Consider the following 27,404-nt stretch of genomic DNA (forward strand, 5'->3'; position numbering starts at 1 on the left):
TGACCTACTTCCTAATTTAGCATCCAGTACTGTCATTACTTAGTTGAAGTGTCATTTTGCAGTCCATGGTAGTCTGCACAAAGTTATTTCTGACAATGGTACACAGTTTACAAGACAGCAGTTCAAGAGATTTGCTGAAGAGTGGGACTTTATTCATGTTACGAAGAGGCCCAAGTACCCACAATCAAATGGTCTGGCAGAATGTGCACGTCAAAGTGCGAAACAGTTATTAGAAAAGTTGAAACTAGACAATAGCGATATTTTTCTGAATCTCCTGAACCTCAGAAATATTCCTAGTGATAAACAACTTATTTCACCTGCACAAAGGCTTTTGTCGAGACAAACCAGAACCACACTACCAATTAGTATCAATCTGTTGGCTCCCTGTGCTAAAAACAAAAGGAGTGACAGCCCAACTTATGAAAAGGCATTTGTCCAGAAGTCCTATTATGTTAAGTCCAGTAAACCGCTCAATCCATTACAAGAAGGGGAGATGGTGAGGATACAGACGTCCAAAGGTTTTGATCGGATTGGAGTTGTGAAAAGTGTATGTCCAAAGCAAAGACTGTACATTGTGGAATCACAAGGAGTAGAATTTAGGCGGAATTGGCAAAAAGTTATGTTCTTACCATAACGTTCCATCTGTGTTGTTCATCTTCATTCATTCATTACTGATGGGTGTCGGTTCTGTCCTTGGAACCAGGTCAGCCTTGTAACAAGCTCATGCCAGACAAAAAACTCTTGAGCTAAGCCTTTACCCACAATGCCCTTCTCCCGGTTACCAAAGACTGACTTTGCCCGTTATAAGTAAAGCAGATGCGGTCTCTGAGCAGAAACCCTAAAGCAGGAATAGGACTCAATTCGATCCCCCAAGAGCCTCTGAAGGGGAAAGGGGGGTGGGACATAATGAATGAATGAAGATGAACAACACAGACAGAACGTTATGGTAAGAACATAACTTCTTTATCTGATGTTGTTAATCTTATGGATTAAGGGCCTTACAGAAGGATGTTCCTGAGCACCATTGAACTAAAAGATGCTCTTCCCCTGGAGGCCAAACCCAATTTGTAATGAGCGATAAAGGTATAAGGGGTAGCCCAAGTTGCAGCTGCACAAATATCATTCAATGAAGCCTTTGCATGAAAAGCAACAGAAGTTGCTACTGACCTGGTAGAATGTGCTCTGACTTTGCTTGGTAGAGGAATTTTACTTTGTTGGTAAATCAAGGATATATAGTTTCTCAGACATTTGGACAAGGTTACTTTTGAGACAGGGTTCCCAATTTCGGGCATGAATAGGACACAAATAGCTGGTCTGATTTTCTTACTGACTTTGTTCTGTCCGGGTAAAAACATAACTGTCTATGAACATCCAGCAAATGAAGACAGTACTCTCCCTTCTTTGAATAGTTGGGTGAAAAGACTGGAAAGTCAATCGCTTGGTTAATTTTCAAGTCTGAAATAACCCTGGGCAGAAAGGAAGGACTGGTCCGGAGTGATACTCTGTCTTTATCAAATACCATGTAAGGGCGTTTAATACACAAAGCCTGAAGCTCTGAAATGAGTCGGGCTGATGTGACAGCTATCAGAAATAAACATTTCCAGGACAGGAACTTAAGGTCACAAGTGGAAGCAGGTTCAAAGGGTGAAGTGTCAGAGATTGTAGTACTAGTGTTACATTCCAAGGTTCGATGGGTTCCCTGAAGGGTGGTCTAATATGAAAGACATCTTTTAAGAAAAGTTTTGCAGAGACAATGGGAGATTAATGATGAGTCTTGAAAACCATAATGGAAGTTTGAGATAGCAGCTAAGTGTACTTGAATGGTTGAGGCAGCTGCTCCTGAACAGAGAAGACTTGATAAATAAACCAAAACCACACTGACAGGAGCTGAACAAGAGTCTAATTGTCTTTGTCGGGACTAAATAAGGAACCTCTTCCACTTGCAAAGATAGACTTTCCTGGTGGATGGTTTATATGAAGCCAGAAGGATATCACGCACTGGGGAGGTAAGGTTATCCTGCCTGGCGATTACCGGAAGTGGAGAAACCAAGCTGTCAGCTTGAGACTGGAGGCGTTTGGGTGAGACAACCCTTGTGGGTGCAAGATCAGTTCTAGAATTGGATCCAGAATCCATGGTTGATCTACTAGATGAAGCCAAAGGAAGGGAAACCAAACTTGTCGTGGCCAGTAAGGAGCAATGAGGATTACTCTGCTTCTCAGATGAAGGGCTTTCTTTAGAAATTGGGGGATCAGAGGGAAGGGAGGGAAAGCATACAGAAGTCCCGTGGGCCAATCGTGAATCACAGCATCCCTCGGGGGACCCCCCTGCGAGGAAATTAGGGTGAAGTAGCTGCTGCATTTGTAGTTTGCTGGAGAAGCGAATAGGTCACAGCAAGGCTGGCCCCAGCGGCTGAAGATCTTCACCGCAATGATAGGATTGAGGGACTACTGGTGAGGCAGTAGGATGCATCTGCTCAGCTTGTCCACAATCACGCTGGAACTCCCAGGAATATGCATTGCAATAAGAAAGTGGTTGGAAGCAATCGCCCACTGCCGCATTCGCATGGCTTCTCGACACAACGGGTAGGACTTAGTTCCCCCCCTTGTTTGTTGATCTACCAGACTACTGACATGTTGTCTGACTGAATAGCAATTGTCCCCAACGGAAAGATGGATTGAAATGCTTGCAACACTAGAAGCACCGCACTCGATTCTAGGACATGGATATGCAGGTAGGCCTCTATGTCTGACCAAGTGCCTTGGACAGTCTTCTCCTGGTAAAGCTCCCCTCCCACCCTATTAGCGAAGCATCCGTGGTCACTGTGGCCCTGGGCTGTTGCGGGTAAAAGGGGCAACTATTGTTGTTCGCCTGGTTTCATCCACCACATTAAATCCCGCTTGCATCACTGAGTTATCAGTATTTGAAAGGACAAGGGATGTTGTAAGGGGTACGACTGAGTTAGGAGGAGCCAATGGAGAATTCTCGTGTGTAGTCTTGCCAAGGGCACTATGGTAATTGACGCTGCCATGGAACCCAGGAGTTGAAGAACTGTTCAAGCTGGGACTAGATTTTGACAGAGTATCACCCATATTTGGGATCTTATCCTGTACAGTCTGTGGTCCGGGAGAGAAACTAGGCAAGCATTTGTGCTGAAAACTGCCCCAATAAATTCTAAGGATTGAGAGGGAATCAGGTTGCACTTTCCCCAATTTATTGAGATTCCCAGAGATTCTGCTCGTCCAAGTGTGTAGTTTAGTGTTATCTCCAGTAGACGCTTGGTGGGCGGTGAGGAGTCAATCGTCTAGATACAGAAACACCTGGAATCCTTGAAGTCTCAAGTGAGCTGGTACCGCTGCCATGCACTTGGTGAACACTCTGGGAGCTAAAGAGAGTCCAAAAGGCAGCACATGGAATTGAAAGTGATTGGCCCCTAGCCGGAATTGAAGAAATCTTCTGGAGCACTTGTCCATTTTTATGTGGTAATGCACATTCTGAAGATCTACTGAGCACATCCAATCATCTTTCTCCAAGAAAGGGAGAATGGACTGATCCGTGACCATCCGGAATTTTTCTTGTTTGACAAATTTGTTTAGGATGCTGAGATCCAGAATTGGCATCCAGTCCAGTCTTCTTTGGCACTGAAAAGAAACTGGAGTAAAATCTAGATCCTATCTGGCCTGGATGACACTTTTTGAAGCAGCTTTTGAATTTCTAGCGCTGCTGTTTCCCTTTGACTGGGTGGAATGTTGGAAGTTTGACTTGGTAACTTTGGGTAAAGATTGAATGGGACATGGTATCCTCTGGTTATGATTCATTGCACCCATAGATCCATTGTTATTGTTAGCCAGGCAGAAAGCTGCAAGGAAAAATGTTCCCCGACTGCTTCCAGAGGAAAGCAATCGGCCGCTCCTCAGCAGTGCTGATAGGGTTGTCCAAAGAAAGAATCTCTGGAGCCCTGGTTACGTGGACCCCCTCTACCCCTGTAGGGGCACCCTCTGGATCAGTTACCCCCCCTCTGCCTCGGGCAGTATACTCGCCAGATGTGTCACGGAAAGGACCCTATAATTTCTTGTGTGAGAAATCAGACACAGGGAGGAGTTGAAAATGGATTCCAGGGTAGCTAACTGAGAGGCCACTTTGTCATGGGCCTTGTCAGAAACCGTTTCTGCTAAGGTTTTGGAAAGTTCGGCAACTAAGTATCTCTGAAGCCTGATGAAGTGTGTCAGATAATTCAAAGACCCAACAGCAAAGGTCAATGATGCAAAAACTCATTACCTAGCCTGTCCACCACCCGAGACTCCCTGTTTCGGGGGTGCACAGTCTGGCTCTCACATCAGCCAGCTCCTTTTTCGTGGCAGCTGCCACCACCATTTTGTCTACTGGAAGACCCTTGGATCAGTGAGAGTGCTGCTCATGAGGCGATAAAATTTTGTCCAGCCTCCATGGGATAGGTTCAATGGTGTCAGGACTCTTCCAGGCGCGCTGCACGATGAGCTGAACCAGGTCATCTGCAGGCAGGGTCACCCAGGAAGTAGAGGGTTGAGCACAAAAAGCCTGCAGAAACACGGACTCTCAGAAGAGGGATTGGTGGGCTTCCAGTCATCCCTCTGCTTTAGTATTTCAAGGATGTCTCCGAATGAGACATCAAGGGGCGACCGTGGCGACCCTTTCCCTTCATTGTAGTCTGTGTCCCCAGTGAGAGACTCCTCTGGTGAGTCCACGTGCTTCCTCTTGCACAGTACCTCTTCTGGAGTTCCTGAAGAGGACTCCGAAGAAGGGGCACCCTGCGACAGGCGAAGCAGTGGCTTGTGTCAGCTGTGGCTCAGAGTAAGGACATATCTGGGGCTCCAATGCCAATGGAGAGCCCCCTCCATCATTTGGAAAGCTAGTCTGCCTGAAGAGGGATGGGAGCCCGGACCCAAGAAGGACAACCTCAGAACCAGGGTCACACCCTGCTCCCAAGGACGGAGCCGCAAGGGAACTCGGTACCGAGAGTGCTCCTGGAACCGTGGCAGATGGCACCGTAGGAAAGCCCGTTGCCGTACCAGGTGCTGAGGAGCCAGCAGTCCAATCCTGAACCTGAGGATGGCCTGGATCTGAGCGAGTCAAAGGCCAAAGGGTCGGCTCCGGAGCCACAGTGAGAACCACTAGTGGTACCAAAGATGTGGGAACCGAGAAAGGCATTGGTGCAGAGTACTTCGAAGCCTGCAAAGAGGTCAAAGGAGGAAAATAAGCTGAAGTTTGTGGAAAGAGATTCTCCAAGTCCAAAAGGGAATGGGATCTTGGAAAGTGTTGCAGTTTCTCTGGCCATCAGCAGCTGGTCCACAAAACGCACCACGTCCAATTCCGAGAGGCTCCTGGATGATCTAGTGGAAATCCCCGACAGGGACTCTGGCCGTTCTAAGAAAGGGCTAAATTGCTGCCCAACAAAAAGATCCACTGAAGAGGAGTACAGGGTCTGTGCAGTATGGTCTATTGGCACCAATATCGACCTGTCTAGCAGGGGTGTCCAAACTTGGAACCGATGTTGTAGGCAAGCTCAGTGCCGTGATCGGGGTGGAAGTCATCATTTGCAGTTTTGGCAGGGTTGGTGCTGTAGATGTTGTCGGTGCAGAAATCGTCATGACAATAAAATGATTGTTGACAGTACCGAAGATGGTGCCGTAGAAGCTGGTTTCAACTCTGGAGCTGAAAGGGTCATTTTTAGCATTTTTGGTCTTGGTTCCTACTTTCTATCACCAGAGGGTGAAGAAGAAACCAAATGTGGTCTCTTTTTATGCCCTTTATGTTCTTTTTTGGGAGGCGGTGAACCCTCCGATGCAGAGATAGCCTCTCAGAAGGGCATCTTAAGGAGGCCCTTCAGAATCAGCTCGTTTTTTTCTTTCATTAAGAGTTCGGGAACTGAACCCCTGACAAATAGTACAAGGAGGCTGTACAGAAAGATGGGGAACTCCCAAACAATATACACATGAAACATAAGAATCACTGCTGGGCATCTTGAGACTACACTTGTCACACTGTTTAAACCATGTTTTTCTCAAACATCATATCACAATACAAATCCAATAATACCAAAAAAAAAAAAAAAAAAAAAAAGGGTGGGGGGAGAGAGAAGGAAAGGAATACCAGCAATGGTACTGAAGGATTACCACAGAAGGTAAAGGGCCGTACCAACAATGGTACTTGAGATTACCGTAAGGTATTTGAGGAAAAGGAAACAGGAAAAATACACAAAAGTGGGTAAAAAAATAACGATATATTAAAGAAGTGAGTTTAGACTGAAAATAAGGTGAACAATCCAAGAAAAACACACTTTTATAAGCAACAAGCTAAGTACTTAGCTGAGAGCTGGCTTGAGACGGCTTTACGGCAAACAAGATCTGAGATAACAGGGAGAAGGGCATAGTGGATAAAGGCTTAGCTCAAGAGTTTTTTGGCTGGCACAAGCTTGTTCCAAGGACGGAACCAACAACCATCAGTAAGGAATGAATGAAGATTAACAACATCAGATTATTTAGTACTAGTGACCGAGCCTGTATTGCAGTATCTTGCCTGTGAGCGAGTTATCCGGTGCTCCAGTTCCAAAGGACATTCCAGCAAATATCCCTGTTCCTGAGAAGATTCCCAAAACTCCTGAAACAGGTTGCTCACAAATGACTGTCTTTGTTGCCAAACCTAGTCCTAATTGCTATATCACTAGAGCAGGCTGCATTTCTAGACAATGTTCCAGATACATGGCAGCTTGGACGTAAGGTCATAGGAGGTTACTAGGCTATTGGCCCTGAGGCCCTTATAAGCCTAGCCAAGAGTTTAGCCCATGTTTAGACAAATCAGCACCCAATGTCCCTGTCCAGCAGAGACATGGGTTAAATCCCAGGGTTATATTTTCAGTTTCCCATCTAGTTATCCAGGTTGTGCTTAAAAAGGGGTAAAGAGGTGCTCTGCTTGATGTAGACAGGGAATCTATTCCATAGATGGGAGAGTCTCTGGAACACAAATCTGTCCTGCCAACAAGACTTGTTGATGTCACAGACCAGGTTGAGGCCACACGTGCAGGTTACTCGAGTGGAACTTGACTTGTGGATATGCAGCAGTCCCATCAAGGTGGGGTCCGTGAATGCCTTGTATGCTAGACAGAGGTCACCTCTGAGGAGTCTGTATGAAACAGAGTAGAAAGATAGGGCTTTTAGCCTGTGTATGGTAGATGTTTAAGGCCCTGGAGTCTCCTGGTGAGGCACCTCTGTGGTCTCTCCAGCTGCTGCATGTGCTTTGCAAGGTACATGCCAAAAGGGGCACTGTACTCTACAATGGGCCTTATAAGGGAAGAATACAGGGATGTTATGACCTTGTCCCTGGATGAGATACTCTTACTTATGAGGTGGGCCATGTAGAAGGCTTTCCGTACAACAGAATCAACATGGTGGTCAAAGTCAGGTTGCCATCAACCTGGGTGCCCAAATCCCTCACAACTGATTAAGTGCTTATGATGTTGTTGTTGATGTGAAAATTTGTAAGGACATCACTCTCCCTACAGGGTATGATGATGCATTTTTTGGTATTCAGCTTGAGGCCATGTTTCTGACACCAGTCATTTGCCTGAGTGAGACCCTCTTGGAGGATGTCCACATCACTAGGGGAATTGATGACAGCACCCAGCTTGCAGTCATCTGCAAACTTGGTCAACCATAGCCCACTGGTTTTGACCTGCACCTCAGAAAAGTATATCCCAAATAACAAAGGCCCCAAGACCGAACCCTGGGGTACGCTGCTTGTTACGGGTCTACTGCTTGAGGTGGCTTCCTCTATTTTGACTACATGGGTTCTATCAGTGAACCAGTTTGCTACCCATCTGGTAACATATGGACTGATGCCTAGTTGAGAGAGTTTAGCTATTATGCCAGAGTGGGGAATAGTGTCAAAGGCTTTGGCAGGTCAAGGTAGGCGGTGTGCACAGTCTTCCCTCATCCATGGCTTTGGTGACTGTCTCAAAGAAGTTGACCAAATTTAGCAGACATGACCTCCCCTTGATGAAGCCAAACTGTGTGGGATCAAGAGTCTGGAGGTTGCCAATATCCTTGTTGATGAGGTCCATGATAATCCATTCCATGGCCTTGCAGATTAGGCTAGTTAGGTTGACGGGTCTCTAATTTCCCAGATCGCTAGATACTCCATCTTTGTGTAAAGGATAACAGTGGCTGTCCTCCACTCAGTTGGGATGAAGCCAGTATTCAGGCTTTGGTTGAATAGGGTGCCTAGTGGTGCTGCAAGTTCCTGCATGAGTTCACATAGGATGCTGCATGAGTTCACATAGGATGCAGCCTGGGATGCTATCGGGTCCCATGGAGGCGGTATTTTTTGCCTTTGAGAGAGCAGTGATGACTTGTTCCATAGATATAAGGGGAAGGGGGCAGGTACTGGGGATGTCCTGATTTACTGATGGGGGGCAGAGGAGTAAAGTTTTCACTGAATCTGTCAGCCAGCAAGTTTACTATACCTACGGCAGTTGTATATGTGGTGTCCTTGACCACTAGTTCTGAATAGATCTGGGTGATTCCTTTGAGGTTGAGGACATATGTGAAGTAGGCCTTATGACTGTCTTTAGAAGGTGTGGCCAATTTGGACTCAAACTTTGCTTTGAAGGATTTCACTAGTTGTCTTATTTGCTTGTTCAGGCTAAGGAGACATTGCTTCCAATTGGGCACCTGCTCCTTCTTGGTCTTTGACAGGAATTTTTTCCTTTTATTATCGGAGTTTATTTATTGCAGACGTCCACCAGGCAGGCTTACTCTTCCTTGCAGAGGATGATTTAGTCCTGTTGGGTATGCCTGATTCCATGCATCTATATAAATGCTCGTATAGTGATTTGGTGCAGTTTTGGATATTGGTGCCAGTTCCTACCGAGGGGGAGGGGGCTGTAAAGCTGTTTATACCATCCCTCAGGAGGCTGTAATCAGCTTTGGAGAAGTTTTTATGTCTGATACTAGCTAGAGAGGGGTTGGGGAGATGGTGACTTCGAAAGTGACCGCTTTGTGGTCGGATCTTACCAGAGAGGATGATACTATAGGGATGCTGCAGTGGTTACTCATGTTGGTTAATACCAAGTCCAAGATATTATCAACCCTTTGTGGGGGTATCGACTAGATGTTCCAAGGCATTTGCATTGACAAAATGAAGGAATCTCTGGGCATTTGTGCTATGGCATGTGTAGTTCTTCCAGTCTATGTTTGGGAAGTTAAAGTCACCCAAGATTAGGGTAAATGGTTGAATCTTGATAGATTCAAACAGGCCAAGTTGGCGGATTGGGCATCTTGAGTCAGATTTGGAGGCCGGTAGCTAGCTATGATTTGAAAAGGTGTCTTGTCAATGGTTAACTGCACCTGGAGTATCTCCTGTGCGTCATACTGTTTGACCAGCCTGGAGGTGTGCATGTCTAATGTATACTGAAACTCCACCTTCTTTGGCTCAGTTTGGGGTCTGAATGTATGGCAAGATGAGTAACCAAGTAAGGCTGGGGTGCTGTCCGCAGCTTTGAACCAGGTTTCTGTGACTACACAGATGTCAGCATTTTCCAAGGTTAGGAATGCTTGCAATGAGTGTAGTTTCAGGTTTAGACTAAGCGTTTAGCAGCATGCCCTTTAATTTGTGTTTTGTTGACATTTTTTGTTGGTAGTTTTAACCTCATCACTTTTCCTTAAAAAAAAATACACTATAGGGGAGGAAAGAGCCTTTGGCAAAAGCCTAAAGCCCAGGTGAGACAGATGCAGGCCATCTCTGGCAAAGCATTGTGGTCTGTCGATCATATCTTCCCGGGCTGTCAGGTACTGAATCCCCCTGGAAAAACACCAGAAACCAAGGCAATTGTTAAAGTCAATCATTTTCTGTTTGTATTGAGGCATTATTCTGGGTGATGGCAGAATGCTGCATAAGGCTAGGGACATACCTGCTTGTGACACATAATCAGCGCGCTCAATCATGTCTCTCTTCATACAGTCCAGAGAGGTAAGTCTCTAGTCATTCACGCCAACATGGACTATGACAGAATCATTACAGTACCTGATGTTGAGAGACTTGACTGCCTGACAGACAACTAACTGCGACCTTCTCCTTATCCAGTCTGGTGAGAGGCACATCTGTGTGTCTCACAATGGCGTCTCCTATGACTAATATGTTGGGTTTATGGTGAAGCCTTAGTGGTTGTGAGGCAGAGGTGTGTGGACTATGCATTGTATGTGGTGTGGAGGGCTATGGTGATCACATGTGTTTTTGCCTCGAACGTTTCCTTTGTTTGGGTATGCTTACGTGGAGGACCTCCGCATATGTAGGTGTGTGTTGTGTAGGTGTGGGTGGTGTTCAAGCTGTAGGGATTGTGTTGACAACCTTTTCAGTGCCAGATATACTGGCTTGAGGGGGAGAGAGCTTGGACTCTAGGTTCCTAATGTAACTGCATCTCTCACAAATTGTGATCCTAGGTGGTAGTAGTAGATGGCTGTCCGTGTACATGAGGCAGTTGCTACACTGTCTCAGGATGCCTATATTAACCAGACTGGTAGAAGAAACTGTAAGAAATTGTCCATTCATATTTTTCAGAATCTGAGGGAGAAAGGCCAGGGAGAGCTAAGGGGTGGGCCTAAATCCCAAGTTCTTAAACCAAAACTAAGAGCTTAGAATAATACTTAAGAATAACACAATTTAGACAGGCTATAAACAAGCAGTAATAAATTCAACAGAATAGATGCAGTAGAACACTTTAGAGAAGAGGCAGCAAGTATAAGGAAGAAGCAAAGCAAGACGAAGTAACAGAGTAATAAGAAGAAACACAAATTAGAAAAATATAAGCAGCTGGAAAAAAAAAAACTTTAAAGTAAAAAGGGATAGAGCAGGAACAGAAGAAAATTCAAGGTTAAGTAAGAGACTAAGGGGTTTGGACTTCCCAAATGATCTTTGTATTGGGTAGAATGAGCTAATGGGGTGGGACTAGGAGGAGTGTCCCAGATCAAATTTACAGTAGGGGCGGGCAACTGCAAGAGCCACCAACTTTAAAAATAGAACAGCAGTAGGGTGCGAGGAGGAGACAAAAAAAGGTTTTAGCAGAGATCAGAATACAATGCCAGCAAATATATAAATAATTCAGTCAGGCAAAAATAAGACAGTGCAGAAATATGAACAGTTAAAGTGCCAAAAATATACTTAGCTTTACATTTCCAGATTGCTGTTGAACGCTGTGTTTACTTCTCAGTGTCTGTATAATTGCATGTCTTTTTCAGATGTCATTTTATTGTGGGCAATTCACTAAACAGGGAGGATGTAGATCAGTATCTATGTATACCTTTAAAACGCTTTCCATGGGCTTGCACATACGTATAAATACTGAGCACGTGTGAGCCAGACTGCCATTTTGTAGACAGTTGTTGAGATGTAAGCATGCATCTATGCAATGGTCTGTCATTTAATCAGTTCGTTTATATTTTATGTTGCTATTTGCCGTTGGGTTTCTGTATAATAAAGCATACAGAACAACTACCCCACCTGTTCATCTTGAATCATAGCACAGGATAAGTGACAACTTGGAAAAAGGTTCTGTGAAAATAAGCTGTCTAAATAAGAAAAAGTATGAATGCCATGCGGACTGTACTGGACTACAACAGGACACTTAGTGAACACCCTATAAGAAGTAAATAATCCTAATGGTAATGGTAATGTAGACAACTTATATTGTAACACAGACACAGAAAACCTTACAGAAAACTCAGAAATCTGAGAAAATGGAAATTAATTAAGCATTATTCCAAAACAATTTTACCAGCCAACTCCCAGAAAGGATTAGAGGTAACAGCCAACATTTTGAACCTTCAGAACAAAGAAAGAAAGAAGAGGACTAGTACTAGTCTCCAAGGAAGAAACTTTCTCTGTACCAGAAAATTCTAGATTAAAAACATTTCTCCCAATGACCTGGGAGCACTGGTTCTATGACCCCCTCCCAAAGAAAGCATTAAAGAGAAAAAACAGCGAAACAATATGGAGCATGGGATGGGTTTTCCTGAAAAGGAGCTAGGCTTTTCCACTGCCATTTGTAAGCCTCCTGAACAATTCTTAGAACCCATAGCCTAAAATAATCTGATGCCAAAGGAGGAAATGACAAACATTCAGGACTGGCAGGGAGGGAAATGAGAAAATATGTATAAGCCAGCAATGGAAGAAAAAGCAAACTGCTGATCCTGTATAGCTTGAAGGAGTGCTCTCAAGGGTGGCAAGAAGGTACTAAAGCTTTTTGGTGCCCAAGCTTCTGCTTTCTCCATACAGGAGCTCGAACTGACAGCAGCCTGGGTGCATGTGTGGAGTAACCCAAAGGCTTTGAAAGACTGACCAGCTGTTATATCCTAGACAGGATATAACCTTATAGCAGAAAATTACTGCCGCAGTAATTTATGATGAATGTGGCTTACTCTATTTCCTGAAAAAAGGAACCTGAATTGGAAGAAAAGTTTCTTATATTTTGGCAAGTAACATTGAATACTCTGGACAAAGCACAACATAAATTACTTTTAGGAGTTGGAAAAACTGCTACAGAAGTTTTCAGAAGAAAAACACAGAAATGACAGTTCTCCCATTCGATTCTCAGCTGGAGTGCGGCAGTGCCTTCTGTGTGGAGTCTGCATGTCCTCCCCGCAGTTGGGTGGGCATTCAAAAGACATGCGTAAATGGGCATGCCTCCATTGAAGGTTGAATGTCGAGCTGGCACCTCGGCATTCGTGAAAATCTACTGCCAATCATTAGCGGACCGGAGTTCCTCTGTGGCGACCCCTAACAGAGAAAAGCCGAAAGACAACAACACAAAACTAAAAAGTTGTTCAAAGTAACACTTCACAGTTAAAAGGTGACTAAAAGTCACGACACAGCAGCAATGGAGAAATGCTAGCCAACATTTCCTCAAAAGCCTGTAAGAAGAGCACTCTTCGGCAGCAGGAAAGCTTTGAAGGGCTTGGTGCTCAATCCACTGATTTTCTTCAGCTCTGCTTGAGCTGTCAACTGCTTGGGTGCATGAAAGGTTCCTTTAAGCTTTGGAAGCTGTCTGGCTTTTGTATTCTGTGCAGGATATAATTATATATCTAAATGTACTGCAGCAGTGATCAAATGATGATTTCAAACAGAAATGTACTTCAGCATGCAATCTAGGTACACTCTGCACAAATATGGTGCATTACCTACAGTAATTTTGAGTTGATCAGCCTCAATAATTTCCTCTGTATGAAGATACACTTCCAAAAATAAATTTTACTAAGTTGTCACAATAATATTAGCTGCTCTTAAAAAAACAATTGTTTAAAAGAATGGTATTTATTTTCTAGATTCAAGTAACTGTGATACAATGCAAAACGTACGGATTCAAGTAACTGTAATAAAATGCAAAATAAGACCGATTCACTACTACCATGTGGCACAGCAGACTATAAAAGTAAACTAAGCCTGACATAATTTTCCACTGGTTAGGCTGTAATGTCTCCTGAAGAACAAGCTCATGTTCAGCAATTATTTAACTCTTACTTTCTATTCTAAATGCACATGGCTAGTTAAAGTTTTACTAATGGGAAACAAGCTAACAACACTGGGAGACTGAGCTGTGAGAATGTGTTGACCTTTGCCTTATTTACAACTGTTAAGCTGCTCCACTATACCATTAGGAAAATTCAGCAATAATACAGAATACCAGACAGGCTAATGAATGTTCCACATAAATGTGCACAAAAACAAGCAAGTGCAAACACATGCCATATGTAAGAAACATGTTGATAAAGCTATGCTAAACGTTCTGAGAATGAACAGACTAAATCACTACCACCTTACTGCCTGAATATGCACCTTCAACACAGTGAATCTTTTACTGGAAAAGTGCACTTCTGTGGCACAGATGACACCTGACCACATCTTTTGAAATGAATAAAGATACTCATATCATGAATTCCATTATTACATTTTTTTCACCTTTTGCTTTGGTACAAGAATATTTTAAACTCTGATCACGTCACCAACCATTTTGGTTATAGCTATCACAGATTTACTGAAAAGGTAACTGCAGCACAGAATTGATTTCTGGAAGTGCACTCTCATATAGTGGAGAAAAAATATAGGGCATTACCTGGAACAAGCGCACTGCTCGGTCATAAGCCTTTATTAGCACCGCATCATCCCATACATCCGAGTCCTTGCATAATACAAAAAAGGAACATGTAAAAGACTATGCAGCATGCAATACTGAGGTTTGTTTCAAGCTGTAGCCTAAGGTAATACAACTTTCCACAAACAAAACATGTTATAAACACATTCCTGTTGCCAACCCCAACAATGTATCAAATGGTTAGGTCTTCCTAACAAACACACCTTTCCTTCATGGTGCCACCTGTCTTTTGTCAAGCAAACTGCACTTCCTTTCAAGAGGCAGAGGGTATGGTATGAGTTTTGATATGTATATAATGTCAGTGCTCACATACTTAATGTCACGCTATTTAAAAGGGCATGACATTAATGAACACACTTCAGAGTCAAGGATCAGGGTCCCAAGGACTAAAACTCTACAGTCTATGATTTTGCTCATTTTAAAATTCCTCCTTTTCTTACCATCATTATTCTTAAATGCTGCCCTAATTCCTTAAGCTGTTCTCAAACTGTGTGCCAGTTAAGAGCAGTGGTAATGGTAATGCTGCAACAAGCCACTGGAGGGGGAAGCCAGCATATCTACAAGCAGAAAACCTCCTTTTAAGAAGTGACCAACCCTCAATCTCTGAACAGACTTCAAGTGCCTTTACATGGTGCTGCATTATAGCAGCGAAAGTCTCAAATCCAAGAAACACAGTCTGCTGACAACAACTATCATAACACCATGTTGGGGATTCTCACTACCAAATAATATTAACTATGGCATATAGTAAAATCACATTTTACATATTTATATTTAAATATATTTTATAATTTGATAAAATTTGAGAAAAATTGACAGGGTCTTTGGAAAAGTGAGAGAAAAGCTGACAGGGTCGTCTACACTCATCTTTATAATATACTACCATCTGCATAAAATATGCATACAAACATACAAAAGGAACTTGTGAAACTTCTTGAACTACTACAGGTTGTTAAAAACCACTATTGTTAGGCCTTGATCTTTTTATTTAGTTACAACAGCCATCCATAGTCTGCTGTACAGTCTAGTGCATAGTCTGGTTATTGTGTTTTATGCTATACCTATAAAAGATCCCAGTTATCCCTTGTACATACCTGGGTAGTATGTTTCTACAGAACATATGAAGGTAACAGAAGAAGAAAATTAACAAATTTCTAGTAACTAAAGTTGCTGTGTCAGAGAGCTACACCAATTAGGTCCCACCTGCACTTACCTACCTCCCAAACAGTTAGATGAAACACCTCTATTCAGGCTCCTACCATAATTCTATTCTTCCCTCCCACCAATTTCAAAATGCATCCCTATCTGCTTCTAATGTTAGTAACATACAAACCTTTTCAATAAAGGACCCACTCCTTAAGAGAAGAAATGTTTTAGAAAACCCAACAGTCAGTCATGTGACAAGGACAGCCTCAAGATGCCCTGAGAAACTGGTGCAATATTGGGTTAACTGTTTTTATTCACACTGAAAGACCATACTTTCAACATAATTGTTCAACTATGCTGAAGGCAGATGCCCAACTACCTTTAGTATGCCCAAAGGCACCTGGCAGAAACACTTGCTTGCTTCCCCCTCATATCTATTCATATTACAGTCTCTAATGCAATGCATCGAACGAACAGTCTCACCAACTTTTCTTTGAGTCACTACTCTGTCCACAGCAAAAGTACAACACACCACTTGTTTTCACAGATTGGGTAAGAGCAGCACTGCTATGTTACAAGTTTGAGGGCATTTCCTTAGCCTTCCTCTACAGCCCCCAGAGTGTTGATTGCACAATGAACCTGGTTCAATTCTGGCTAGAGCTCATCATCCAAGCTTTACAACCATTGCAGAGTGTCTGCCTTCACTTCTCAAACAACATTTCCAGTGGGAAAAGAAAAAACTGAGAAGAGCATCCCAGCTCCCTCCATGAAATGCAAGTTAGCCGTAGTCACTAATTTCATTCTTCATTCTGATTGTGTAACAGATAAAATTTCAAAGGGCTAAACACTGGTCACCAGTGCTTAGGTGAGCATCTTGTTCTACACCAATGGGTAATTCAACCTGTCTGCAGTGTTTGTGGCTAAACCCTCTCACAACCTACTGGACCTCACCACAGCTTTTTCACTGCATCATGTAATCCGGTTTAGAGATAAGAATAACCCCTGGACAGTCTGTCTCAAACACCTGTAGAGCCACTCTTCCTATCATTTATGTATCCCCTGGCTTACTCAAAGCCTCAAAAGTTGCACCAGGTCTCAGGAGAATCTGACTGCACTTTTTAGGGCTACCACATTAATCTTGGTACTGTAAGATGTACAGCCTTGCGGTAACATCCTCTGCATTTTCCTCCTCCAACAGCAGATGGTGGAGCCCTAACTTCCTTACCTCAATTAAAGACCACATGCACCACGTAAGCCACCCCATCAGAAAGGGGTATACTCAATTATAAATAAAACCATTCCCGCTCTGGCCAACACTGCATATGACGGCACAGATACAGTGCCATACCAAAGTCTCAAGCAATGCAGTACCCTGTCTGGACAGCAGGAGATTTGAAACTCAAGATGTGATTCTCAGACGCTTGCCAGTCCCTTCTGCACATATCAGATTCACATGCAGCTTGACTACTTTATCTTTAACAATCCACATCACGGCTAGATGGGGTGAACAAAACACGATTATGGCACACAGTGTGCAAGCAGAACTTAACATTCCTTTATTCAGCCTCAAAAATCTTCTCCAAAATCAGAGGTAGGCGTGCGGTCAGCAGCAATATGAATTATGCCATATAGCACTTTTCATTAAAATCTGGACAAACAGGACTCATTCACTCAAAGGAAGAGGTGATTATGATTTTTCCCCATACGAGTGTCAACTCCCATGCAGGGGCCTTTAGCTCTTGTACGCCTAATATAAGCATACTCAAAGCTAGTTAAAATGTTGGAGACTGCCCACCCAAATGGGCAGGAATGGCTGTCCAGGTTCCCACAGAAATTCTGGTTATTTTCCTGTGAAAATAAGCTGTTATTTTCACCATAAAACTACATGTCCCAGACCCACAAAAATTGAATAATTCTTTGTCTTCTGTAACTGTTTTACCCAGCTACTGTAAAAAGCATGCCTAGAAAGTTTATGTACTAAATACGAAAGTTATGTACTTAACACAATGACAGATCCTTTCATTCATGTCTGTCCAATAAGACATGCAAGTCCTCATGCCACTTGCTTCGACAGCATTTAGTACTCCAGCTTTGTGCCCCTTTAAGAACTCTCCTTCATATCACTTCTCCTAGTTAGATCAGAACTAGTATGACACCCCAAGACCTAGGTATGGATTACCTTGTCTGAACAGTAACAAAACTGCCTATAACCAAAGTGTCCTGAAGGTCTTATAAAACAGGGAAAGGGGATGTAGTGAGGATTGTCATATTGGATGGACATGCACAAAAGGATTCATTGTTAAGGTAAATACATAACTTTTGTATCTTATTCATTCAGTCCATCAGATGCGACATGCAAGTCAGAATAACAAGCAACAGTACACCCAGAGTGATCTCATGACAGGAGACCAAACCTTCAGGATAGAAGCACCAAAGGATGCCCTGGAAAAGCAGTCCAACTTATAATGTTTGATGAAGGTATGCATGAAGACCACATAGCAGCCTCACAAACATAATTTACTGAAGAGGTCCTGAAGAAGGCAACAAAAGTTGCAACATTTATGACGGAGTGAGCTATTGGTTTGTCAAGAAAACAGTCTTGTGTGTAATATAAATGAAGGAAATGCAGTCCTATACCCATCTTAGTGAAACTTTAGAAACTTTATTCCTCACTTTTTTTTGAAGCAAAGGAAACAGATAGTTGTGCATCTTTTCTGAAGGACTTGGTTCTGTTAAGGTAGAAGCATAATTGGCTATGTACAGTCAAATTAAGTAATTATTTTCCTTTGCTTGTATAACCTGGGAAGAAAATTGGAAAATAAACAGGTTTCAAAATATTTGTTCAAGAAACCACCTTGGGAAAAAAGAAGGATGGGTTTGTTGTCAGTGATACCCCTCCATCTCTCCATAGTAGAGATGGAGATGATGTTAGTGCATGGAGTTCCAAGATGCTCTTGGCTGAATTGAATGTTTTCCAGGAAAGACATGCTAGCTGAATAGTGGAAGCTGGCTCAAGTGGAGACCTAGTGACAGCTTCCAAGACTAAATTCTAATCCCAAGAGGAACTAGATTTCCTATGGGAGGATAAAATAAGAAGGGTCCGGGGGATAAAATTAGAAGGATCCGTTAAGGCTTTGCAGAGCTTGTGTGAAGCTAGTGAGCATTCCTGAAAGCAAATACAGAAATTAGAAATGGCAGCCACATGAAAAAACAGAACCAGAGTCAAACAGAAAGGCAAGGAAATGTAGAATGCCTGAGACTGGAGTCGCATGGGGGCAATGTGCTGAGGGGCAAGCCCAAGAGGCAAATTTCTTCCAATTGTTGCAAAAAAATCCCTAGAGGTAAAATTCATTTAAAAAGCAGTTAGCATTCTGACTACCTCCACAGAGAGGGAATCATTACTGACCATTACTGGAACTGAAGAAACCAAGCCGTTCGTCTCAAATTGTGTAAGTTCAGGTAAGACTTCCCAGAAAAGTAAGAAATCAGATCCTGGACTGGATCCGAGAGCGAGGAAGGCTCCTTGAGATAAGGCCTTAGAAGGGGAAACCAAATCTGTCTGGGGCAAAAGAGGACTATGGAGATGACAGCTGCCTTGCATTTCATTGCTTTAGGTAATAATCTGGGTAAACGTAACAGGAGCCTGGGGGGGGGGGGCGAAAGCTGTCACAGAGCATCCCTTGGTGACATTCATGGAGGGGGAAGTCATGGTAAATAAAGTTGTTGCATTTGGTGTTGTAAGGGGATGCAAGCAGAATGCAGCTAAGGGTGCCCCCAGTGACTGAATATCTGTGTGGCTATCTCTTCATTAGGAGTCCACTAGCAAGGCACAAGCACATCTTTACCAAGCCTGTCCATAAGGCGAGTACTCCTGGGATGTGTGCTAATACCAAAAAAAAATGCAAGGTTATTGCCCATTGCCAAAACCTCACTGTTTTCCAACACAAGAACAATATCTGGTTCTCCATTGCTTGTTAATGTACCAAACTACCATCATACTGTTCATTTGGATAGATATGTCACCCTGGGGAAGGCAGTCCTGAAGTTCCTGCAACAGAAGGAGAACCACCCTCATCTCCAAGACAATTATGTCAGTATTTGCCTCCTTGTCTGCCTATAGACCTTGGACTATTCCCCCTTCATAATGTCCAGGGAGGAGGCTACTGGGGGAGAGGAAGGAAAAGTTTGTCAGAGTGTACCCCTGGAAACTAACTACCAATTCAGGTGTTTTCTGCATGAATCTGTTATAATGGTAGTCTTGGTGAGGAAAGGAGTGTGCTGTGACCACTGCGCTTGAAGAAGCCATTGCAAAATCCTCATGTGGAAATACACAAGAAGCATCAGTTCACTGGCAGGATGCAGCTTGGAAGTGGATGACATGATGGCACAGAGGAGGCTGTACATCCTATATATCCAATAGACAAGATGGAAGGGCAGTGCAGCAAAGACACTTGACTTGGGATCCAGAATCTACTACTAAGGAGGATGACAGGCTAGAAATAGTTCGGGAATTGTGGTGACAGTGGCTTCAGAAGGCAGTGACGGAAATCATCAGAATTAATAGCAGAATCATGGTAAACTCCAGTGTAATGACTGAGCAATATTCATAATCTCAGTGTATGCCCCACAGCAGGCCTGTGATAGTGAGGAAAAGAGTGCATTCAGGCAGCATTTACAGGACCTACTAGATAAAGCAGGACAAAATGAATTGGTGATGAGAAACTGGTGACTTGGATGCACATACTGGGATAGAAAGAAAAGGATACGAGGACTGTCTGGGTCCACATGGGTAGGGCAATATGAAAAATGAAGGAGAAGCCATTCTAGACTTCAGTCTAGCAAATTGTTTGATAATAGCCAACACATGGTTCAGAAAGACAGAGAGTAACAAGATCACTTTCAAGAGTGACCAAAATGCAACTCAGTTAGACGTCCTCCTAGTAATGAAAGGGCACTGGAGAAGAATCAGTGATTGCAAAGTCATACACTGAAACAGCCAGCTCACAGCATAAACCACTGGTTGCCACAATCAACTGCAAGCAGTGGTCATAGAAAGGTCAACAGAGACCAGGCTGAAGACCTGAAAGTAGACTGGAGAGAAAGTACAACAGTTCAAGGAATTACTCAGGGGTCTAGCACCCCCAAAAGAGGAAGAAATAGGTGGAGTTAAATAAGAATGGCAGCGCCTCAAACCAGCATGTGTAAGGACACAGAACAGATATGAAGCCAAGCCAGGTATGGAAATAAGGTACATAAGGAAAGCTAGTTTTGGAATGCAAAAGCCAAGAAGTCATCAAAAGAAAGGAGGAGTGCAGGAAAAACTGGGAGAAAGAAAAGACAGATCAGGCTAGGAAGGAATACTGGTTGGTTAATAAAGAAGCTAAGAAAGGAGTTGCAACAGCAAAGAACTGGGCATCGGAGGGACCATTCCAGCTTCTGGAAAGTGATTCAGTAGATGGCTCAAAAACTACATCAGGTTGCACGGCAAAGAAAGAAAGATAAAGAAGACAGATACCCTTCAGAAGGCACGCCAGCAACAATATGCTCACCACTCCATAGATCAAAGGCAGATGGAAGGAGTACTTCCAGCAACCTCTGAATGACGAAAACCCCACAGAAGCTGGCTGTACTACCCCTAGGATGACAGAATAGAAGGCCATCCTAGAAGTAGTAAGAATAGCACTAAGAAAAATGAAGTCAGCGAAAGCAGCAAGCTCCAATGAGGTCACAGCAGATATGATAAAGATGCTGGGTGAGACAGAGGAGAAATGGCTCCCAAGGGCACTCATCGCATTGTGGAGAGAAAGGCATATCTCAGATGACTGGAGAATAAGCATACTTGTGTCACTGTACAAGAACAAATTGGACATCCACAACTGTGGGCAGAACAGAGGTATCAAACTCCAGTCACATTCCATGAAAGTTCTGGACGGAGTGATTGATAAATGGATAACAGTAGAAGAAAGTAAGATGGGAGATGAGCAGTTCAGATTCAGGATGCTGCACAAATGGCCCAATGTTTGCAGTGAGACAGACAGTTGAGAAGACGCTAGAGATGAGGAAAGAGTCCAACTGGGCATTCCTAGACTTCAAGAAAGCATACAACAAGGTCCCAAGAAAGTCAATTTGGGCAGTACTGCAACAGTTCGAAGTCCCAGAAACATTGGTAGAATTAGTGCGAGCTATGTACAAGGACCCAATGACTTGAGTACAAACAGTGCTTGGTCTCACACAGAGGTTCCCAGTGGGAGTGGGTGTGCACCAGGGTTCAGCCCTGAGCCCACTGCTGCGCATACTGGTGATGGACTACATTACAAACGGGTTGAATGGGACAGATCAACAAAGTTGTTGTATGCAGACAATGTGGCATTACAGGCAGACTAAGCAAGAACTTCAGCAAAGGACAGGGGAATGGAATGCAAAACTGAAGGCACATGGAACGAAACCAAGTCCAGACAAGACAGTTGTAATGGCAGCATATTGGGGAAAAAAAATCAGAAGAAGCTGAGAATTGAGATAGAAGAAAAAAAAAGAGTGGAACAGGTTAATAGCTTCAAGTATCTGAGAGTGGTGGTTGAGGAGAAGGGAAGTATGAATGAATAGGTCAACACTAGAATTAGAGGGGCTGCAACCAACTAGCAGAGTGTCAAGTGTAGTGTATAACAGAAGAATGTCAAAGAAGCTGAAAAGTAAGGGGTGCTAAACAGTGGTGCGACCATTATTACTATATGGTACAGAAAACTGGGTAGTAAAGGCGGAGCAGATAAGAAAGATAGAGGTGATGGAAATGGAAGTGCTTGAGAAGCATCATAGGAAGCACACTGTGGAACAGATGAAGAAATTAAGTGCAGAAGCCAAAGTAGCTCCAATTGCAGAAAAGATCAGAGAGAACAGATTACTGTAATTCAAGCACATGTGCAGACAAGCAGAAGACAATCTGGTGAAGATGATTTGGGAGAGAAAGGAAGAAGGTATGAGGAAACAAGACCATCCAGCAAAGAAGAGGAAATACTGTGTGAGCGAATATCTGAGACAGACACAGGTATCGAAGAAGGCAGGAGTGTGGCTCTTTAGTTATGTCAGAAACCTGGGTGGAAACTCCCAGATCTGCTCTGAGTTAGTGCAAAATGACAAAAAATACACTGAACCCACAGACATTGCCAACATCCTGGCAGACAGGTTCAGTGCAAACTCCCCCCCCTCCCCCCCAAATGAGCAAATGACTATCCCAACAGAGTGTAGCCTCCCTGACATCACAGATGCACAGGTGAGAGCTGCCCTCTCCAAAGCAAAAAACACAGCATCAATGGGACCGGACGGTGTCCCGGGCTGCGTTTTACATGAGCTCCAAGAAGAATTGAACCCTCACTTAAAATCACAGTTCAGTCTCAGCCTTACAACAGGATATGTACTCAAAGAATGGCGTACAGCAACAGTGGTCCCACTCCATAAAGGTGGTGCCACAACAGACCCCGGAAACTATCGCCCTATAAGCCTAACTAGCCTGGTCTGCAAAGCTATGGAGCGTATCATCATGGAATTCAAACAAAGACATTGGGAACCTCCAAACACTGGATTCTACCCAATTCGGCTTTGTTAAGGGCAGATCTTGCCCCTTGAACCTGGTCAATTTCTTTGAAACAGTCACCAAGGCCATAGACGAAGGGAAGGTAGTCCACACAGCCTACCTTGACATTGCAAAAGCCTTCGACACAATACCCCACTCAGGCATCATAAATAAGCTCACCAGCTTAAATATCAACCCCTATGTTACAAGATGGGTTGCAAACTGGCTTAGGGATAGAACCCACATGGTCAGAATTGCAGGTGCCATGTCAGACTCTAAACCAGTTACAAGCGGCATCCCACAAGGCTCAGTCCTGGGACCTCTCTTGTTCGGTATATATTTCTCTGAGGTACAGGCTAACACATGAGGACTATGGCTGACAAAGTTTGCAGATGACTGCAAACTGGGGGCCATAATCGACTCGCCGGCTGACACAAGCATCCTCCAAAAAGGTCTCATAGAGATGGATAACTGGTGCCAGAGCCATGGCCTAAAGCTAAATGCCAAAAAGTGCATAGTCATCCCCTTTGGGAAAAACAAAGTGCCCACAAATTACCACATAGGTGGTAATCCATTAAGTACGGAAGAAGTAATTAGGGATTTGGGGACCCAAGTAGATTGCAATCTCTCCTTTGACAATCACATTGTCAAAGTGGTTAGAAAGACATTCTATATAGCCCACCTTATCACGAAGGGGTTCACATCTAGATCAAGAGAGGTCATTGTGCCCCTCTACTCATCACTCATCAGGCCCATAATTGAATACAATGCCCCATTTGGGATGTACCTTACCCGACACCTGCTACAACTAGAAAGACCCCAAAAGTACCTCACCAAGAGGATCAAGGGACTCAGATGCCCTACGCAGTTAGGCTAAAGAAACTCCAGCTCTACTCAGGTGCTTACCGCCTACTCAGAGGCGATCTGTGCCTGACATATAAAGCCATGTCCAACCCAGAATTAATGGACATGCTCCACCTCAAGAAATCCAAATCCATCAGAACTACACGCTCCTGTGACTTAAACCTCAGCACAGAAATAAATAGAACATGCTGGAGGGACAGATTCATACCCCAGAGGCTCCCCTCACTCTGGAACAAAATCCCAATCCATGTCAGACAGAGCTCCTCAATGATCCTCTTCAAGAAGAATCTTGACGTTTGGATGGGAGATCGTACATTTACCCCTGGGATCTCTTCTGTGTCACTGCTACATGGTAAACTAACCTTAAATGGGCTATCTTCTGTGACCTACTATACAGAGGCACAGTCAACTAATCTAAGAAGGGTGGCGAAAGCCAAACACACTCTGGCTAGGCTTATAAATGCCCTAGGGCAGATAGCCTAGTATCAACCTATGAATCAAAGGAGATGGTGACAGTTAACATGACACCCCGACCCCATGTGGAAAATGGGAAAAAAGGGCTTGATGATGATCAGGTCTAATACCTTCAGAACCAAAGTTGCTAAAGAAAAGGGTTATGAAACAGAGAAAGGATCGCTGATTGAAAGTTCTAGATACTGTCTGCTGGTGGTGTCCATATGGCACCCTATAAATCTTATTCTCTGAGTTGGTTGAAGGTTAGACTTTTGCAGATTTACTGAAATGCCCAAATACTGTCAAAGTTTGAGAAAGCAATACGCGACTCTTCACTGTCTTCAGCAGAAGTTGCATCCAACGGAAGAAAGAGCGTATCGTTTGAGGACTTAACAAAAAATGATGGAGAACGCATAAAGCAGCATTCCAGTTCTCAGCAGTCAAAGGGGTGAGGTCGGAGATGGTAAGGAAAGGCCAAGAGAGAATAAAACAAGCATTGTCAATTTGAACACACGTTTTTCTTTGGGACATTTGTTTTTGGGACATGTACAAATCAGACAGTATGATGACTGCAGGTATGTGGGGGGCATCTCACAGATTGAAAATGTTTGCATTTCACAAGAGTTAAACATGGTTAATCTTTCCAATTTGAGTATCAATGAGGATATGCACAGTTTGTTAATGAAGGGAATGAAAATTGTCCCCACTCACGTTCGTAGCTTGGCAGACCTGTTTTTAAGAGGTAGGACGCTTTTGTAGGAAGTTGCATTTTAAAGTGTTTTTCCATAGAAACTCACAGGATATTAACTGCATTGTACCATCAGATGATGAATCTCTAAATGAGTTAGGTGGCATTCGTTGTGATATTATTGAGGAACATGCTGTGAATTGTGAGAGTGGTGCAAGTTTTGTCACTGGTTGTGGGAAATGATGTGCCATATGTTCCACATGTTAGCTCATTTAATCCCCCTAGGATTTCCACAGCTATAAATATGTTTGAGAAAATATTATGTAAGTAGTGTAGATGTGAAATCGTTATACACTAGTATCAACAAGAGGTGGGGTTTGGGAGCCATGAGAAGAATTATGGGTGAAGGACCAACAACCATTTTTTTATTACAAGTGCTGGAATTTGCTCCAACTCATAACTATTTTTTATTTGAAAAAAAATCTTATTTTTTGCAGAACGAAGGTACAGCTATGGGGGCATCTTTTGCCCCCTCCTATGCAATTATTTTTGTGTTTTTTTTTTTTTTTGAGAATTTGTACATTTACAAAAAGTAGTTTCTATTCTAAGCATGTGGTCATTTTCAAACATTACATAGATTATTTGATTTTCATCTGCAAAGGTGGTATAAAAGTGAATTTGACAGGTTTGTGGAGGAGTTGCATCATAATGTATGTGTATTAGAATTTACACATAAAACTCACAATGCAGTTCCTTGATATTGAATATTTTGTGGGAGATGATAAGGTTTCTTTTAGGCCTTATTTCACAGAAATGGCAGTGAATAACTTTCTTTGTGCAGATAGTATGCACCCTCCATATCATATAGATTCTTTACTGTATAGTGAGTACAAGCATATTTTTAATAATACATCTGACAAAAATGCAGTTAGAAGGTAAGTTTGATAAAGTGACATACAGGTTAGCAAGCAGGGGATATTCTTTGGTAAAAACTCTGTACCCATGAACTACCACATAGGCAGCAATCTACTTAACACCCAATGCGTGGTAACAGACCTTGGGACCCAGGTGGACAGTAGTCTCGTCTTTGATAGTCACATCGCCACAGTAGTTAGGAAGTCCTTCTACGTGGCACACCTCATCATAAAAGGGTTCTCATCCAGGAAAAAAAAGAGGTCATTGTTCCCTTCTACTCGTCACTCAGACCCATTATAGAGTACAACGCCCCTTTTGGAATGTACCTCACAAGACATCTGCAGCAGTTGGAAAGGCCACAGAAGTACCTCACAAAGAGGATAACTGGCCTCAAACAAATGCCCTACACTGACCGCCTGAAAAAACTCCAGCTTTACTCCGTAGCATATCGCCTACTCCGAGGTGATCTCTGCCTATCATATAAAGCTATGTCAAACCCAGAGCTGTTGGACATGCTACACCTAAAGAAATCCCAATCCCTCCTAGCTACATGCTCTGGGGACCTAAACCTTGTCACCACAATAAACAGGACATGCTGGAGGGATAGATTCCTGTCCCAGAGACTTCCTATACTCTGGAACAAGCTACCCATCTATGTCAAGCAAAGTTCTTCATTAGCACTCCAAGAAAAATCTTGATGGGTGGATGGGAAATGGGAAATACACCCCGGCGATCACTTCTGTGTCGCTGCTGGACAGTGGCACAAGAAAATAACTTTCTTGGGTGGCATAAGCTATGGTACCTTGCTGGCTAGGCTTATGTAGGCCCTTGGGCCGATAGGTTCATAGTTAGGTACTAGGCTATTAAGAAAAGCAGAAGATGAAAGTAAGGGGCATCCACAGAGGGGAAGGTGTTCACCGTAGGAGACAGGAACTTAGTGAAAATCTTAAGAGAAACAGGAATGTTGGTGAGGGAGAAGAGGGAAAATTGTTCTTTGTTAATAAGTTTGCTCCTTTTTCAAAATTTTTTGAAGGAGTTTTTTTTTTTTAGATTTTGGCCAATTATTAAACAAGATGAGAGTGTGGGCAAGATTTTCCCAGAGAAAATATTTTTTTTTTCTCACAGTAGGTTTCTCAATTTAAGAGAATTATTGAATTTGAGGGGATGTCACAAAAAGACATTAGAGAAGTGGGAACCTAACCCTGTGGGAGACGTAGGGTTTGTGATCGGGTCAAATATCTTACGGGCACTGTGATCAATGGTAAGAAGTATATGGCCATGGATTTCTTTAACTGTAATACCTGTGAAGTGATATATATTATAGGTTGTGGTTGCATGCCTACCATATAGTACACTGGGCAGACAAAAAAGATAGCCCAGTCGCACAATATTTTCATTCTGCACATGCTGATCAAACTCAGAGCTTTTTCTTTAGTGTTTTGGCCAAACCACATTCTACACAGTGGTGGATTTTGTGCATCTTTTATTGAAAATGGAGACCAGCTATATCATTAATTATAAGACTCTTTGGCTCAATGGGTTAAATTGAGTCAGATTTGAATGTATAAATATTTTCGCCTTTGGGTGAACACATCCC

General features: G+C 43.1%; 1 long non-coding RNA gene across 1 annotated transcript in view; it reads right to left on the reverse strand.

Annotated features, from left to right (window-relative positions):
- Positions 1 to 27,404, reverse strand: part of LOC122809283 — a 138,585-nt gene that overhangs the window by 68,465 nt on the left and 42,716 nt on the right. Inside the window, exon 2 of the long non-coding RNA XR_006365887.1 lies at positions 14,136 to 14,201. This is a non-coding gene — a long non-coding RNA (uncharacterized LOC122809283). The remainder of the gene's footprint in view (positions 1 to 14,135; positions 14,202 to 27,404) is intronic.

This window comes from Protopterus annectens, chromosome 8.part0, assembly GCF_019279795.1.
Source record: "Protopterus annectens isolate FY-2018-M chromosome 8.part0, PAN1.0, whole genome shotgun sequence".
Classification (NCBI taxonomy): Eukaryota; Metazoa; Chordata; order Ceratodontiformes; family Protopteridae; genus Protopterus; species Protopterus annectens.